Source organism: Varanus komodoensis, unplaced genomic scaffold (assembly GCF_004798865.1).
Source record: "Varanus komodoensis strain SLA01 unplaced genomic scaffold, ASM479886v1 scaffold16, whole genome shotgun sequence".
In the NCBI taxonomy this organism is placed as follows: Eukaryota; Metazoa; Chordata; class Lepidosauria; order Squamata; family Varanidae; genus Varanus; species Varanus komodoensis.
The window spans coordinates 8,904,833-8,921,280 of NW_025335468.1; positions in this window are offsets into that span (position 1 = coordinate 8,904,833).

Sequence of the window (16,448 nt, forward strand, 5' to 3'; positions counted from 1 at the left end):
GGTTAGCATAGTCCTGTATTTTGTTAAGCTTTCACAACATTCCCAGTGAGCAAAAAGGGAACTGTATTCAAATACAGAGGACTGAGTACATTCTGTGTATTTCTGGAAAGAAAAACAGTGGGATCTGTTATTAGGAGCATGATTCAACTTCCAGGAAGAAAGAGAGAGAGAGGAAGGAAGGAAGGGTTCTGTTCCTTGTAGCTGCAAAGAGAACCTTAAAACATTGAGGCTGGTAGAATCTCAAAAGTTCAGCTGCACAATGAGGGGCTCTGTGGATCCTGAATTCTAGTAAGAAACACCTTACTTACACAGGTCTATGAATATGTACAGTTCTCTTTACTTTCCTCGTGCACACAATAAGGGGAAAGTAGCCCTGGTGGCTTTTTCCTGCCTATTCATGACATATGATTTGCCTAATGACTCTCATGGTGTGCATCCTCCTCTGTTGTACAAATCCAGCAAGATGTGCAGAAGGGGGGTGGTTTCCAAACCACCCAAGAACCTCCCAACAAGCTATAGCTTCTGGGGTGGCTTTGAAGCCACCCCCCACGGTGCATCTCACTGGTTCTGGATGACCCAGGAAGCCATGCACCACAAGGGTTATTATGCAAATCATGTACTTTGGAGATTGTGCAAACAAAGCCCACCAGGGCTTCTTTCCCCCCATGACTGCATAAAGATGTGGCTTGTCAGGTAGTCTGGACCCAGCCAATCTGGTTACTATCCAAGCTGCTGGGTTCAGACAATATGACGAGCCACCCCGGCCTCGCGTGAACCCAGTCTTGGGCAGATTTGGATGACACTACATAGCCATCCTGGGCTTGGAAGTGCCTGATGCCCCCAGTCTGCCTGACAAATAATCAGGCATAGGAGGACCTCACTGGCACTGTCTCCTAACTCTTCCCCTCTCTTCCCAATTGGTATCCCAGGAACACCATGTGGAAGCACAGAGTGGGGTGACAGCTGTCCAAAAGTGCCCAATCAGGACTTTGGGCAGGTGTCACAGGCTCCCTTAATGGGGCAGGGCTAGCAGTCAGCTGAGCAGCTGTGGCACATGGTGAAGGAAAGCCTCGAGCAACCCGCCTTCTTCCTTGCTGCACACACTTGCTGCTCAGCTCAGCAGCAACAGAGCACAGCACGGGGAGATGGGAGGCTAACTCCCACGGAGACCTGAGGGAAAGTGCTTCTTCTCAGGAAGCACAGTGGGCATGGATGACATGCTAAGCCACCCCCAGCCAAAGCTCAGCATGTTGTGTGAACCCAGGCATTGAGCTGCACCACCAGGCCACCCGTATAACCCACTAGGAATGAGGCAGCAGTTGATGGTCTGGAGCAGAGGCCTGCCTCAGGCTTGTGACTTGAGAAGCTTCAACCAAAAATGTCACGGATCCCTTAGAAGTGCATATGCATATAGGTGTGCTCCACTAACTAGGTATACATTGCCCCCTTTCCCTTACCTTAACTTTAGGTGACACTTATCTGAAGACCACCATTTCACAACAGTGAAGAACTAAGGTGAAGCAGAAATCTAAAAGGTCTTCTGTAGAAGACTGAGTTTAAAAGAAAGCATTTTTAAGGAAAACATGTTGAACTAGTAGAGGAACTTGCTGCACAACTGCACTTACTCAGCACAATCCTATGCGTATTTACTGAAAAGTGTGTCCCACAATGTCCAATGAGACCTGCTCCCTAGAAAATGTGTTTAGGATTGCAGCTAAACAATCCTAGGTATGTACACTCAGAAGTAAAACCAATTGTAGCCAGTGGGTATTGCTCCCAAATAAAAAGGTACTGGATTCATAGAATCATAGAATACTAGAGTTGGAAGGGGCCATGAAGGCCATCGGGTCCAACCTCCTGATGTTGCAGGACACAAATTTACACCATTCCAGGATCGCAACCTTACTCTGTGTTCCGAACATTTGCAGAAACTCTGATTCAGATCAACTAAATTCATGTTTAAATTTGTTGTGTGTATGGCATTATTGTTACTATTGATGCTTGGGAATAGCCAGTGGAGAGGTAGGATGCATTTAACAAGGTTTGCTTCTTAGGGTCCTGACATTTGCTGTAATTTTCACAAAAGTAAATTTTTGTGATTGGTCCTATTTAGTACACAAAAATATAACATGTAAGTTAGCTCCAAGTTTTCTGCAGACAAGTACATTGACAATCATGCTAAACAGGGTGGGGAGGAAGCTGGAACAGTATCTATAAAACTATTTACCATCTCTTCAGAAAGAGACAGTACAGAATGTCAAATAGTTTACATACTCTTGACCTCACCTACACACGACGGTGTCTGGTTTTTCCTCTTCTACCCATTTTAAATGCAAGAATTAAGGATGAAAAGGATCTACCGACACATCCATGATCCCTTTCTTTGGTTATGCTTGGAAGATATAATGCAATAAAACTTTGCCTTTTTGCTCCCTATACATTGTCAATACTACCATAAGCAGGTTACAGTTGTTTATACAATAACAAACCCTCTATGCAACATTTCTTTAATTGCTACATAGAAACCTTTCATCAACTTTTTCCTAAGTTGTAGTTTAGGAGAAGCAATCAGAAGAATTTTTAAAGGGGCGGTTGTTGCCAAAATATAATGCTTTGTATTTCTAAGTTTAAAATAACTTTTAATGAGTATGAGCTAAAGAGGGAAGCACCAGATGCCACTGTAGGCAAATCTTGTGTATCTCACTCATTATTGTTTGCTGGCAGAATTGGAGACCTATTAAGCTACTAGTGAAGCTCCCAGGCTCAGTTTTAAGGGTTCTTCCTTGGCAGAGACCACAGGTTCTGAATTTCCTGGAACAAAGTCATGCTCTTTTCTATTCATTTTCTGTTCATTCATGGCTAGATCCAGATCTATGCTTCTAGCAGCAGAAAGATACCACTTGGAGAACAGAACTTCTCTTTCCTGTGGATACCTACATGCCCTGTAGTCTACTTTGGTTTCCAAATTATTCTGAATAATTTGGTTTTATCCTGAATCATGTATAAATCCAGTAAGGAGGACTGGTCTGAATACATATTGTTCTGTTCACTCTGCAACATTTTAAGAACTGCACGTTTACTCTTAAACACTTTACCTATTTGCTAATCCAAGATTCTTATGTCCAGAGGACCTGGTGAGGGACTTTGTCAAAGGTTTTTGGGAAGTCCATGTATATGTCTACCTACCAAACAATGATTAATGATAATCAGAAACTTAGCAAGGCAGGAATTCCTTTTGTAGAAGCCATAATCATTCTTTCCCAATACAGCTTACTTTTCAACATATTCATTGGCTATAGCTTTAATCACACTGTCTGGCAGTTTACAGATTTTAGACAAATGGGTTTGTATGTTCCAACTCTACCCCGTCCCCCAGTCTCTGATACCTTTATAAAACATATTGGTGCTTACTCTGGTTATCTTCCGGTCCACAAGTAAGAAGCCTAATTTTAATAGCAAGGTGCACATTTCTTTAGAAAACCAATAATTTCACATTTAAGACTTTTAATGAAACTTCATATATATATATATATATATATATATATATATGAAGACATTGCTATTAAATCTAGCCTTTTAATTATGCGGTTGTTTTGATGTTCTAGCATTCTGCTGTTTAAAATTGTTATCTTTCTAAGGTTTTATTGATCTGGATATCAATGTACTATTTTGATGGCTTCTTAGCAAATAAGGTAGATATACATGTTACTGATAAGTGAGAATCAAATAAATACAATTCAAGCTATCTGAGTTGGTGGTTAGCACTACATCTCGAGGTGGCAAAGTTCAGCTATACCCTGTGTGAAAAACAACTTCCTTTCATCTATTCTGAATCTCCCACCATTCAGCTTCATGGGACACCTTGGGGTTTCTCATATCATGCGAGAGGGAGAAAAATCTCTCCCTCCCAAGCAGCATGTCTCCCCTTATTCACTTTTTTCATAAGCTAGATAGTCCCCGAAATTGTAATTTTCCTCATGGGGGAATGGTTGCTGATGCTTGACCATTTTGGTTGTTATTTCCTACACCTTTTCCATAGAAACATAGAGTCAGAAGGGGTCTCCTGGGCCATCTAGTCTGACCCCTGGCTCCTGCCGGCTCCGCTCATGACATGCCTACCATGTGCATGTCTAGCCTATCCTTGAACACCCTCACTGATGGGCCTCAACCACCTCCTGTGGAAGCCCATTCCACACCCTCAGGTTCCTAACCATCAGGAAGTACTTGCTGGCATCCAAATGGGACCTTGGTTCCTTGAACTTGGCTCTGTTGGCGTGAGTCCTGCCTTCCTTTCCAGGGCTTTAATATCCATTTTGAGGTATGATAACTGAAACTATACAGGTATTTCAAGTCTTTGCACACTATTGATTTGTATATGGGCAGTATGATATTGCCAGTTTATTTTAATGCCTTTCTTGGGTCAACATCCAAACCCCATGATCTCCTTCTCAGTCAGTTATCACCAGCTCAGATCCCATATGTAAAAGTGGGATATTTCATTCCATTTTATTTCATTTTGCCCCAACATGCATCACTTTACATTTCCTTACATTGAACCACATTCACTATTTTAATGCCCGCTCCCCCAATTTAGAGAGACCCTTTTGGCACACTGGTAATTTCTCCTCCTCCTCCTCCTCCACTTCCTCTTTACTGCCCTTTAGGTGCAAATTTGGCTACCTCATGCTTAGACCTAATTCCAGACCATTTGTAAACAAGCTAAAAAGCACCAGTCCCAGTATATTCATGTTTATAGCCCTCCTTTAGGAGCACTGAATATTTATCCTTACTCTCTGTTATTCAACCAACTATCTAGCCATAAGAAGACATCACCTCTTACCATGACAACTACATTTGTTCATAGATCTCTGTTGAAAGATTTTGTCAAAGAATTTCTGAAAGAGGCAGAGTTATTATAAAGTTGGATTAGGACTTGAGAAATCCAGGATCAATTCTCTACTCAGCTATGAAACTTAGGAGATAATTTTGGGCAAGGAACTAACTCTTAGCCTGACCTACCTCACATGGTTGGTATGCAGATAAAAATAGGGAGGAGGAGAATCATGTAAGCTACAATGGGTTCCTTGCAGAAAAATAGCTGTGATATAAATATAATAAATAATACATTATATTTATTTTATTTATTTATTAAAACATTTCTATGCCACCCCATTCGCCAAAGCCTCGGGGCGGCTCACAATGTTGAGGCATTTAATTTCTAATAGTTTCCCTTAAGTCAACAAATCCAAAATGTACGAAGATGAAACAATCTACTGTACCTAAGTTCTAACAAATGCACTGGACAGTTTTTGGACAATTTACACAATGAGTTGAAAGTACTTAACACAGGTGCATACACAAAAAGCTGGCGAGTTGAGGTCTGCAACCAGCCCATGCTACCCCATGCTACTGGTGCGTCATCAATGCAATGCACTGGGTTCCACTGGTGTCAAGGTTTATTATTGAATATAGGAAGGACCAGCTTAGGACTATGGCTACAGCTAAAGGCGAATCTTCCAGTGACAGCAGGGAAGACTCATTTGTAGTTTGAACTTAGGAAAGCATCTGCAGAGATTATGTCTCAAATTCTAATACTCTAGGCTAGAAGGAAAACATACACTCACGCACAATGATCAAACATTTTCATGCATCTGAAGATGACTTAAAAGGTCTTTTTCATTGCTAAACCTCATCAAGCAATCAGTGCACTTGTGTGGCAACTCAGCCGAATGCCTGAAGTCCAAGTGAATTTTGAGATTGCCAATCTGCCCTGTTGAATATTCACAATACTGACACAAATAAATCCCTTCAGACTTGTGAGTGTTCAAATGTTTACAGTATTCCAGCATGCCTGAAAAGCCCTTGCCACAGTCATCACAAACATATGGGAATATTTTGGTGTGTTCAATCGCCACATGCCGGTTGACATTTGTGTGAAGTCTGCTGTGGAAGCCACACACTGGCACACAAAGAAGTTCTTGCACTTATCAAAGCTGATTTTGTTGACCAGGCTATACTGGCCTTGTTGCTGCCTGCTGTTGTGGCTATCACTCAGTTCTATCAGCCGGCCAGCATGCTCATTAATAAATATTAATATTAATACATTAATAAATAATGATATTAGATTGTCATTTCCACATACCTACTGACATTCTCTTATCTACCTCTCAGCCTCCATGTTTTCCCAATCTAATATGTACCTTACCATCTACTCTCCAAAGCCCAAGTATCCTCTTCAGGAATTGTCAGTCCCTGAGAAGCTTGGAGATAAATAGCTCCCCCTCCCCACAGTTTCAAGCATTCCCAGGAGAACAACATCTTCGAGCTTATCAAAAGCCCATTCCTTCTTCCAAAATGCCTTCCGTGCAGCCAAGTCCAAGAGAGAGTGACTGTCCCATCCCACCAATGCCTATGATAGTGGCGGCTACTACGGTGAGGCTTGGAACAATGTAGTGCTTGCCCAGAAGCTGGAGCCTGGTGATATGGAGCCCAGTGAAGCAGATGCTGGTGACAGGTGGCAGCAGTGCTGATGTTTCTGAGGATTCCCGGACTGTGATTTGTAGGCTTTGGAACCTGGCATGCCTATAGGTAAGGCTTTTCCAGTAAAAATCAAAATACGCTATCCATAGGAAGGTTATTTACACCCAGCTTTCTATTTAGAGTGATGCCCAGGAGAATTTAAACAAATGTCGCCTTCTGAATGTGATCCCTCTCCTGGACTTGTTTTGGCACGTGGCATGTGCTAATATTCAGCCTCTTCCTTCTTAGGAGCTGCTGAAGTGGTTCCTCATGAAATTATATATTTGGCTGTATATGAGCCTTGTATTTTTAACAGAGGTTTAAACATGTAATGAGGTGTCACAAATTGCCTTCATTTGAAACTTTCCATACAACACATTCCCAGCAGAATCTACTCCACTTTGATGTATTTGACCAAAATCCCTACAGAAAAAAAGCACATTGGTTTAGAACAAATATACTATTATACTGGTTTTGTTTAGAGTGCTCACCTGAGAACTATGAATGGATAGAGATCATTGCTGAAAATAGGTGCACTTTTATGGTTAACTTCTAAGTGCTTCTTTACCAACAAGTTTCTACCGGTGTTACTTTTCCTAATAAGTTACTGTTTCCCTGCAAGAGCATTATTTACTGAGATTGCTGGGACGCTGGAACTGAGATTAAAACAAGTACAACTTCCTCTTCTGCTCTGGGTTAATAGTTGCGTGTTTCTTTCACCTCCTACTGGACAGTGCCTGTAATTCTTCATTCCAAGGCCTTTTGTTATCTGGCTGTATTGTGAATGCCCAGGAATAGCCTAGTTCTCTTACCTTTTTTTTTTTTTTAAGATGCGTGCTTGGGTGTTCCAGCATGTGTCTCCAGTAAAATAAATGAAGGATAACAATCTCCTATAGCAAAGCTTTCCTCCAATACAAATGGTAGCTACATTCCTATAACTTAACATAGGGATAGAAAAAGCTGGAGGTTACCGCATACAGAGTAAAGAGTATACAACATCACAAAAGTATGATAATGCACTATAGGTATGGATGATTTTTAAAAATTTCTCCAATCCTAATTCTAGTTTGCCTAGAACTTCGAGAATTTCTTTCTTTCTTTCTTTTTAGTTTACATAAAAATTCACAAGCAGTTTGCTTTTTTTCTAACTCCTTTATTTGTAATGTATTCTCACTTAAATACCAATTTTGTAAACATTTTTCCTAATACAATGCATTTAATGTTATTTTCCCTAATATGTGCACTTTTGTCCATGTTTTCATTTAAGAACTTCACTGCAAAATTTGGGTAAGTGCAAATTTTGACAAATATCTTGAGTTTCAGTTTGCAGAATGCTTTGAAAGGGCAAAAATAAAGTAACTCTGCAAACTGAGTACATTTTGTCCCCTGTCCTTAGTGCACCATAGAGACTTTTTGCTTATAATGAAATTAACAGGACAAGTTCAGAAAACATTATGTTAAGGGCACCCAACTGTTTTGTGCCCTAGCGCCACCCTCTGGAGGAAAGCTAGCCAGCCTCTTGAAAGTTGGGCTTTATGCTACCTTGCAACTTTACCTGTAGGGAGGTGCTGGGACTGCTCACCTGCTCTTCTGCTTGATGGCACCACTGGATAATACAGTCCCTCATCTCCAAGCAGCTGTTCGCGGAGTTCCTTGCAGAAAAGAACTTCTACCAAGACTTTTACAAGTCTTGCAATCTGGCCAATTAATAGTTTTAACCCAGCCAACTTCTAGGAATGAGAAATATTTTAGGTCTTCAACTTAAAATTTTAGGTCTTCAACTTAAAAATACAGACATGAGTGATCACTTGTTCTATTTGATGGCAGAGTTTTTTTTCTCTTTCCTTTGCAGAGACCATATGCCTTTGATGGTTACACAACAATTCAGCAGATGCAGCTTCAACTGCCACTGAATGAACCTGCTGGGAAAAATGGCATCTGTTGAATTTCTGCATGCCGTTGGTAGGACTCTGAGACAAGGCAGACAGGGCAGGATCAGGTCTTTGGTATCTATATACAAAAAAAAAAAAGTTAAAATACATCCTATCCCTGTGCAAACTTTATAGACATGTAGCTGACTCTTTTCAGGAAGTATCTATCATTACAATTAATAGCACAGGTTCTTATAGGATAATGCATTTCCCTACATAAGAAAATACACAATTAAGGATTGCAGGTATCATGGACTATGTGTTTGCCAACTCTTTAAAGTCTCTACTTTCTCTCCCCACCTCCTTTTGGTGATAAATTACTGCTGCTTTTGCTGACTTATATAGAAATATTTCACCTGTGTACACAGTAATTTATGTACTTTAAGTGCCACTTTTCCTCCAAGGAGCTTCATTGCTCTACTTCTGCCTCTTTCCTCATTTTATGCTCACAGTAATTTTCTGAGGCAAAATAATCTGAAATTTGTCCTTTGTCTTGAGTTCCATATAAACTTTCTGAGTATCCTAAAAGCACTGTAGTCATTTGGCAATATACTTTTCGCCTTTCCCCATTTTTAGGGAGATTTACTTATTTCTTCCATTTAGTTAGTACTAGAAGTCAATGTCTCCCATTGGCTAAACGCATTCAGCATTTCAGCTTTCTGAATGGCCTGGAGATTGCTCAAGCATCTGGGGCATATTTTTACTGTTTCTAGGGAGATACTGACAATTTCAGATTTTAATAGTAATGTCTTTGAATATGTGAGTTTCCAATTTAAGTGCTTGAGATTAAAATTGTAAGTTCAAAGCTTTGAGTTCCCCAATTTGAAGGAAAGGATAATTTTCCTATTATGTCTTGTTTTAATATGTCTTGAAATACACATCTCATATCTCAGATGCATAGGTAATGAGTAGATATAGACATATTTTATTAATTATTTGAGTTATATGCTCCATTCACATGAACATATCTACATGTCTCTCTGACAGAGCTACTTGAGCAGTTTGATTTTGCATTGTCTGATGCTTATGTTAATATTTGATGATTTCAAATGATCTTAACATTCCTTTACATACTGCATTTTCTTTGTCTCTGGACCAGGTAAATCCTGGATCAGTTGAGACTGTATGATCCTTCTTTAAGAGAAGGCTTTGTTCTACCTTGTGCACCATTTATATGTAATTTTTTCTAAAGGTGAGTGGACTTTATAGCCATTTCCTTCATCCTTTCATTCACTTGCTTTAAATTCATTTGAAAATGCCAGGACCTCTGCTTAGGTATCTAAGACACATTTCAAAAACATTTTTACTGCCTCCCCCCACACCCGGCACACAAAAAAATTGGAGCTTTTTCGTGGGGTTTCTCTTGGTTTGGTTTCTTTTAAGCAAGCTACAGTCAAACTTTGTTTCCATTCACTGTGAAGTCACATCATGAATTTTAAGCCTGGCAAACCCAACAGCTCACTTCCCTCCCTCCACAACCTCTTCCGCTTCTTCCCTTCTTGAAAAGGAGAAAGGCCTGGGTTTAAAAGTTTATTTTAGCTTTGATTGTGTGTATCTGCTAATGCATGTTAATCAGCTTTCACAATGCATCCTTGTGAGGCACCAGAGAATGCAGACTTGGGCTGTGGGGGCTTTTTGTTCTCAGGTAATTGTGATGGTGAAGGGGACCCTGCTCTAATTAATTTAGTTAGTATATGTTTTGGTGAGGGAAAGACGCTTGGTGATTTATAGTGTATTGCTTTTATTCTCTTTAGCAGGAAAACTCCAAAGTGCATTTAACCATATTAGAGCCAGTAGGTGAAAGACTGATTATAAAGAGCCAAGGCCAACACCCCCTGTAATTTTCTGTTCTGTTCCTGTTCTGAGTCTGGTTTCTAGAGAAAAGGGGTAGAAATTCTTGGTAACATTACACAAAACAGAATGTTCTTAACAGGGAGATATAGGACTCAATTTTTCAGCAATTGAATGGTTCTATACAGGGTCGAATGATGCCCAGAGTCAAATGACTACCCAGCTTGATTATAATTTTCAGTATAAACAGTCCGTTATAATGGAAGGAAAAAAACCAAGATTATTTCTTTCCATACATCCTGTATGACCATACCTAAATGTACTGCTCCTGTTTTTAAATTGTGCTTTTATAGATCTGTTTTAATGCTATGGTTTAACTTTAGCCAGGATTTTGTTTTAAACTTGCACTTTGTTGTTGTCCACTAAAAGCAGCTGAGAACACTGTGCTGTTGGCACCAGAGGAGTTACCACAAACTTTGTAAAACCTTTTGGTTTCCACTGGCATTTAGCAGGGCATGCAGCCATAGCAATATAATCTCAGTCTCAGCTGGGGTCTAGCACCTTTGCAGGTTTGCCAAGTTCATATGGACCAGTGCCTCAGCTCTGGATATGTGCGATAAGATTAGGCCACTGAGCTATAGCACCACTACATAGCTACAATCAGCCAATACCCTCCTAGAACTAGGCTCTATAATGTCTAATTGTCATAGAGGACATGAATTCCAGACTTGCTTCAATTTTAATTTCTGAATTTAACTATTAAGCACTCATTTTAACTCATCAGGGTAAATAGTTTAGTCAGGGAAAGGGGTTTACACTGGAGTTTCCTTCCAAATTTCAATTTCCTTGCAATTGTTGTGAGCCTTCCCGAGAGCTTCAGCTATTGGGTGGTACAGACATTAAATACATAAATAAGTCTGACAAAGAAGCACACATTTGCTCCAAGGTTATGAATTGCTATGAGAAACAGTATGAATTATTTCCATGTTCTCACATTCATCACAGGGGTTATTAGCAGGCACGCTATTGGGAAAGTGCAAAGACCACCCCCCCCCCTCGCCCCTTAGTTTGTTGCATTCCAGTATAATATGAATCTCTCAAGGTCTGCCACACATCTTTGCAAAGTGCAATATAACTCTCTCCCACCCCCTTTGCAGAATCCTCGCAAGGCCCTCATAGCAGCATATCTAGTCCTCAGGATATGAAGGATGCTTGTTGTGGACACCAGTCAATTGTGCTAGAGCAGGCTAGTGTGTTTTTGTAAGTCTGCTATCAGTTATCCCATTTTTCGGGCTGGAATTGAGACAGAGACAAAGAATTGAGACAGAGTACTTTACTCAGAGTCACACAGTAATTGCACGTGGTATGTTTTCAACCAAGGTTTATCATGCTGCAGATCAGTACACTGTCCATGAATAGATCCATGAATGGTCAGCTGTTGAAAATGAGTAAGACGTCCATATTTTTGATGAAGGCGTCTAGAGTACCAGGCGCCTCGATACAAGCCAGCCTGGTGTCCTACATATGTGTTAATCCACTCTCACACTTCCCAGCCACCCTGGGGCATAGTAGGTGGCGATGCTGGGAGTTGCAATGCAACACATCTGGAGAGAAGGGAAGGCTATTCTAATATAAAGTCGGTCTTGACTGTCCTCCAAGCAAGATCCAATGATCTGAGCTGCACTCCTAAATACTGTGATCCCACAGATATCAAACACTTTATGTCTCATGGTTGCAATCTTTGCTTATATGAAGTGGAAAGAATTTTTTTCCTCAATCACATGGAAGCAGGATTGCTGTTTGGGGGCCATATAGAAATAGATGGATAATACATGAGAGAGATCAAAACAAAAGGTATGCAAAAAGATTTGATGTTTTATTACTCGCATCATGTGTTCAACCAAAATCAAGTGTGTTTGACAGAAGAACAAACACAGAAAATATACTAGTATTCATATAATGGATCTGAACCCTGATCCTTCAACACTAACATGTTTCTAGATAAAAACTGGAAACTGAGTCATCAGCAGAGAAACAGCCCTAACCTTAAACTATTCAACAAGTTCAAAAGATCAAGCCAAAGGCCCTGGGACAATATAAAGGTCTTAACCTGGCTCCAAACTGACATTCTCAGTGCATAATGCAGATATATTCCTTCATGTGGATTGAAACAGATTAGAAGATAATTTTTAATAAGGGTTTGGTACCATCTGTTCATCATTTTAAAGAAAAATGCTGTAATGTTCACACAAATAGGAAAAAGTGGGCATTTTGCTTATAAGTGGAGCATTTTATTTTTTGTGTCATCCCAATGTATTTGCAGATCTTTCTTGCAAGTTTCCATATAGTAAGTTTTTGGGATCTGATATTCTCACAGGGTATCCATATACATGAGACAGCTTTAGAGAATCCTTAATGAGAGGACACATGTCTTTTTCATATCCAGAAAATAATCTTTCATATCTTTTTAACAATCTTTGAAGTACCTTCTGAGAGGCTAGAAGGAATTGTAGATTTTTTAATTATCAGGAAATGAAAGACTACAAACAATTATGGATAGGAAGAAACATTTTAAAACAATCAGAAAGGCTCTGATGTCTTTTAATGTTTTGCTTAATGCTGTGAGAACTGGGCCTGTTTCTCTCAAATTCTAAGGTAGAGGACTCAGACTCTGGATCTGAAGTGGAAGAAGAGGCAGGTCAGGATCCTTAGCTGGATATCCGTGGTCAATGAGCTGGAATAAGCCAAGTGGCTGGTGAGCCTATGGTTCATGGAGGAGACACTGTGGAGTAGCGAGGGTCAGGAAGGAGGGGTGTGACTTTATCAACCCAGTGTCTAATGTCAAGTCAAATGAGTGGACCAATTAAGTGTTCCCAGTGTCTAGCCCACAAGCTCAGACTTCTCTGATGGTGGACCCAACTCAGTTTGGAGGGAAAGGGAGGAAGGGAATTTGGTCCAGAATCAATTCCAGGTGTAAGAACTAACATTTAGAGGGTGTTGCCTTGATGGAAGTCTCTTGCTAACAACCTTTACCATAAAAAAGATTGTACTTAGAAGCTTCTTGTCATGATCTCCTGGGAATGGAAAGGGAAAGAGGGTGAGGGAGAGAAGAACTTGTCCTCAACAAATGCCATTTCATTTACAGATTTGGAAGACAGACAAATATTCTTTTTCATAGGCATCAGCAGGGATGTACATTGGCTGTTGTCAAGAATACTATTTATTTATTTTGTCTTACTGAATGCCCTCTTACAGACACAAAACAAGAATATGGATATGTAAATGAAATGAAACCCTTTTAAAATTAAAGAACAAGGATGAAACCTTTTTCATCTAATGAACCAACTGCATTTAGAAAGCTGGGATTGGGAAGAAGAGAAATCCTGCCGGCTCTTATTGGGCAAGCATCTGTATCGTTCCTTTCCTTCTGCTTCTGGCTTCAAAAAGGGAGTGAAGAGGATAAGGTAACACAGTTAAAAGGTAAGATTACTTGTTGGTAATGATGCTGTTTCCCCAGGAAACCCCCCAATTCATCCCCACAAGGCTTGTTCTCAAAGGTCTGCTGCTGTAGGTGCCTTTTCTCTTCAGGTAAACACACCAGATAAATTAATCCAAGTTTACTGTACCACCTTCCCATGCAGTAGCTCCACTCAGAAAAGCAGAGCAAGAGAATACAGCAAATGCCTATTTTTCAACTATTTCAGTTACCAAAAGGAATAAAGTGTAGAGATGCTACAGCATTTCATAGACCTTTGACTCAGAATATGAATTTTAATGAGCAGTAATACTTTTAAAACAAGGAAAGCTTTATGAGCCTCAAGTTATTTTCTGGCACGGATTTTAAGGAGATAGAAGTAAAGTAAGTAAGAGCCCTGCCTCCTGCTATCAGGCATATTACCTAGCCGAAGTTTCGGCACTGACTGCTGCCATGGCAACGGCAAGGCAGATGCACACAGTTTCTTTCCCCGCTCTTGCGATCTTTCCCCCTTCTTCTGTTAATATCTGAAACTCTGGGAAATTGTAGTTTTCCCAGAATTCCTGACGATGGCAGGTATCCCTGCAAAATTGCATTTACCAATGTTCTGGGCACCAGTGAGTGGGGGGGGGGCTGAAAAGAGAGACCAACACATTTGATGTCACAACATCACTCCTACCTGTGTCACTCGGCTGCAGAAACTTCTGTGGAAGGAGGCGAGAAAGTGTCCGCTCGCTGCTTTCAGTCCTAGAGCAGCAACTGCAGCCATTGCTGGCCTAAAAGACATCCTATTGCAGATGCTGAGGTGTGGCTTGAATGGCTTTCTGTGAATATTTAAGGGCAGAGTCCTGTGGCCACTAGACAGAGTCTAGACAGCCACAGAGAACTGGGAGTTCCACCTCATGTCCCAAAACCCAGGCAGAGATCAAACCTGGGACTCTGAACTGCCAGCTCCTCCCTCCACCTTGCAGCAGATGCAGAAAGAGTCGCTCCAGTTGCAGCTCTGAAGACACGAGAGTGGCCTCCGGGATCCCATTGTGTGGGTATTCGAGGGGGTGGTGAGGAGAGGAGACCGGCTCCACCAGCATGAGTGAGGTCCTCGGGGTGCTTCAGCCGCCTCTTCTTGCATTCAAATTATGCATCAGCGGCACTGGTTGCCAGATGAAGGCTTGGCCCAGTTCAGAGTGCTGGTTTTAACATTTAAAAGCCTCAACAGTTTGGGCCAGGTTGTATGAAGAAATGCCTGGACCATATGTTCCTATCAGGGCCCTAAGATCATCAGGGATCCTCCCCCAGAAGAAATAAGGGGGTGGTGACCAAGGGAAGGGTCTTTTCAGTAGTGGCATCCTGTCTTTGAAAGATTCTCCCCAGAGAAGTATGCCTGGCACCATCTCCTTTTTTCTTTTTGGCACCAGGTGACAATCTTTTTATTTTAATTGGTAGACTTAATATTGTTCTTATGATAATTGCTGCTTGCTGTGTGTTAATTTGATTATCGTTGCTGTGGGTTGTTGTTGACAATGTTGTTGTGTTGGTCTTATTGTTTCATTGAAATATGGTGATTTAACTGCTTGCTTATATGCTTTTTAACTCTGTAAGCTGCCCAGAGAGCTTTTGAGCTATGGAGCAGTATAGAAGTGAAATAAATAAATAAATATGGGACTGAAATTGTCTTTTTAAGGCGGGCATGATGATAACTCCGATCTTTGCATTCCTCCCATCATAGGATGCCCAAACTCCTCTGAGTTTGGGGGGTTACAGGCAACCACACTGAACTGCATTGACAGTTACATAAATGTGTCTGCATTGGATCTATTCAACATCTCTGTATTTAGAACTTTTATATGCTGCCTTTCTGAAAAGAAGAAACGTTTCTACACTTGCAGAAGGTCTGGATAATAGTGAGGGCAAGAGGAAAGGAGTCACAAGTGAACACACAGGAGGACCTACAAAAAAGGAGAGGGGCGAGAGAGAGAATATAGGGGTTCTATAAGATATATAAGATATATAAATATAAGAGATTTCCCCTTTTGCTCATCTGTTCATTTCCATTTTAGGAGGCACCAAGCCTGACCTCTTCCTCCCCTTTTGCTAAATAATCAACAGGACTAAGGACGGGTTCCTCTTGTGTCTCCGATCATATCCCCAGAAGATGCATGTATTCCTCCTGTACATGCTTCTCCTTGTAATATCAGTAAAGAAGAATGCTCAATCCCATCAAACTGGCATAATTTTTAAGGTATGCATGACAGGGCTCTGTCCTTAGGGGACAGGTATTTTGTTTTCCGCATGCAGGGCCTTGATAAAGTAGGCATGTCTTGCTTCATGCTAAAGCATATGACATACAAAGCTTGAGTCCCTGTATCTAATTTTTATTTACAAAATCTTCCATTGTGGAGATTTCAAAGCTGTGAAAAGTAAAAAAGAATAAAATAAAACATTGTGTTAAAAACCAAATTCATAAAAGATAGCGCCACACTGTCTACTCTGACTGGCCTTGGTTCTTCAGAATCTCAGGCAGAGGTCTCCCACACTTCTGCTGAGATCCTTTGAACTGTAGATACCATAAATTGGGCTTAATGCATGTAACCCATGAGGTATGCTGTAAGTTATGGGCTTACTACAGAAAACCCAGTCACAGACAAATGGCTTGATGGAATTTGGCTAAAATGTAAGCCTGCTTGTGCTCCCTGAAGAGAACCTCAAGACTTGGATCAAACTCTCATTAACTC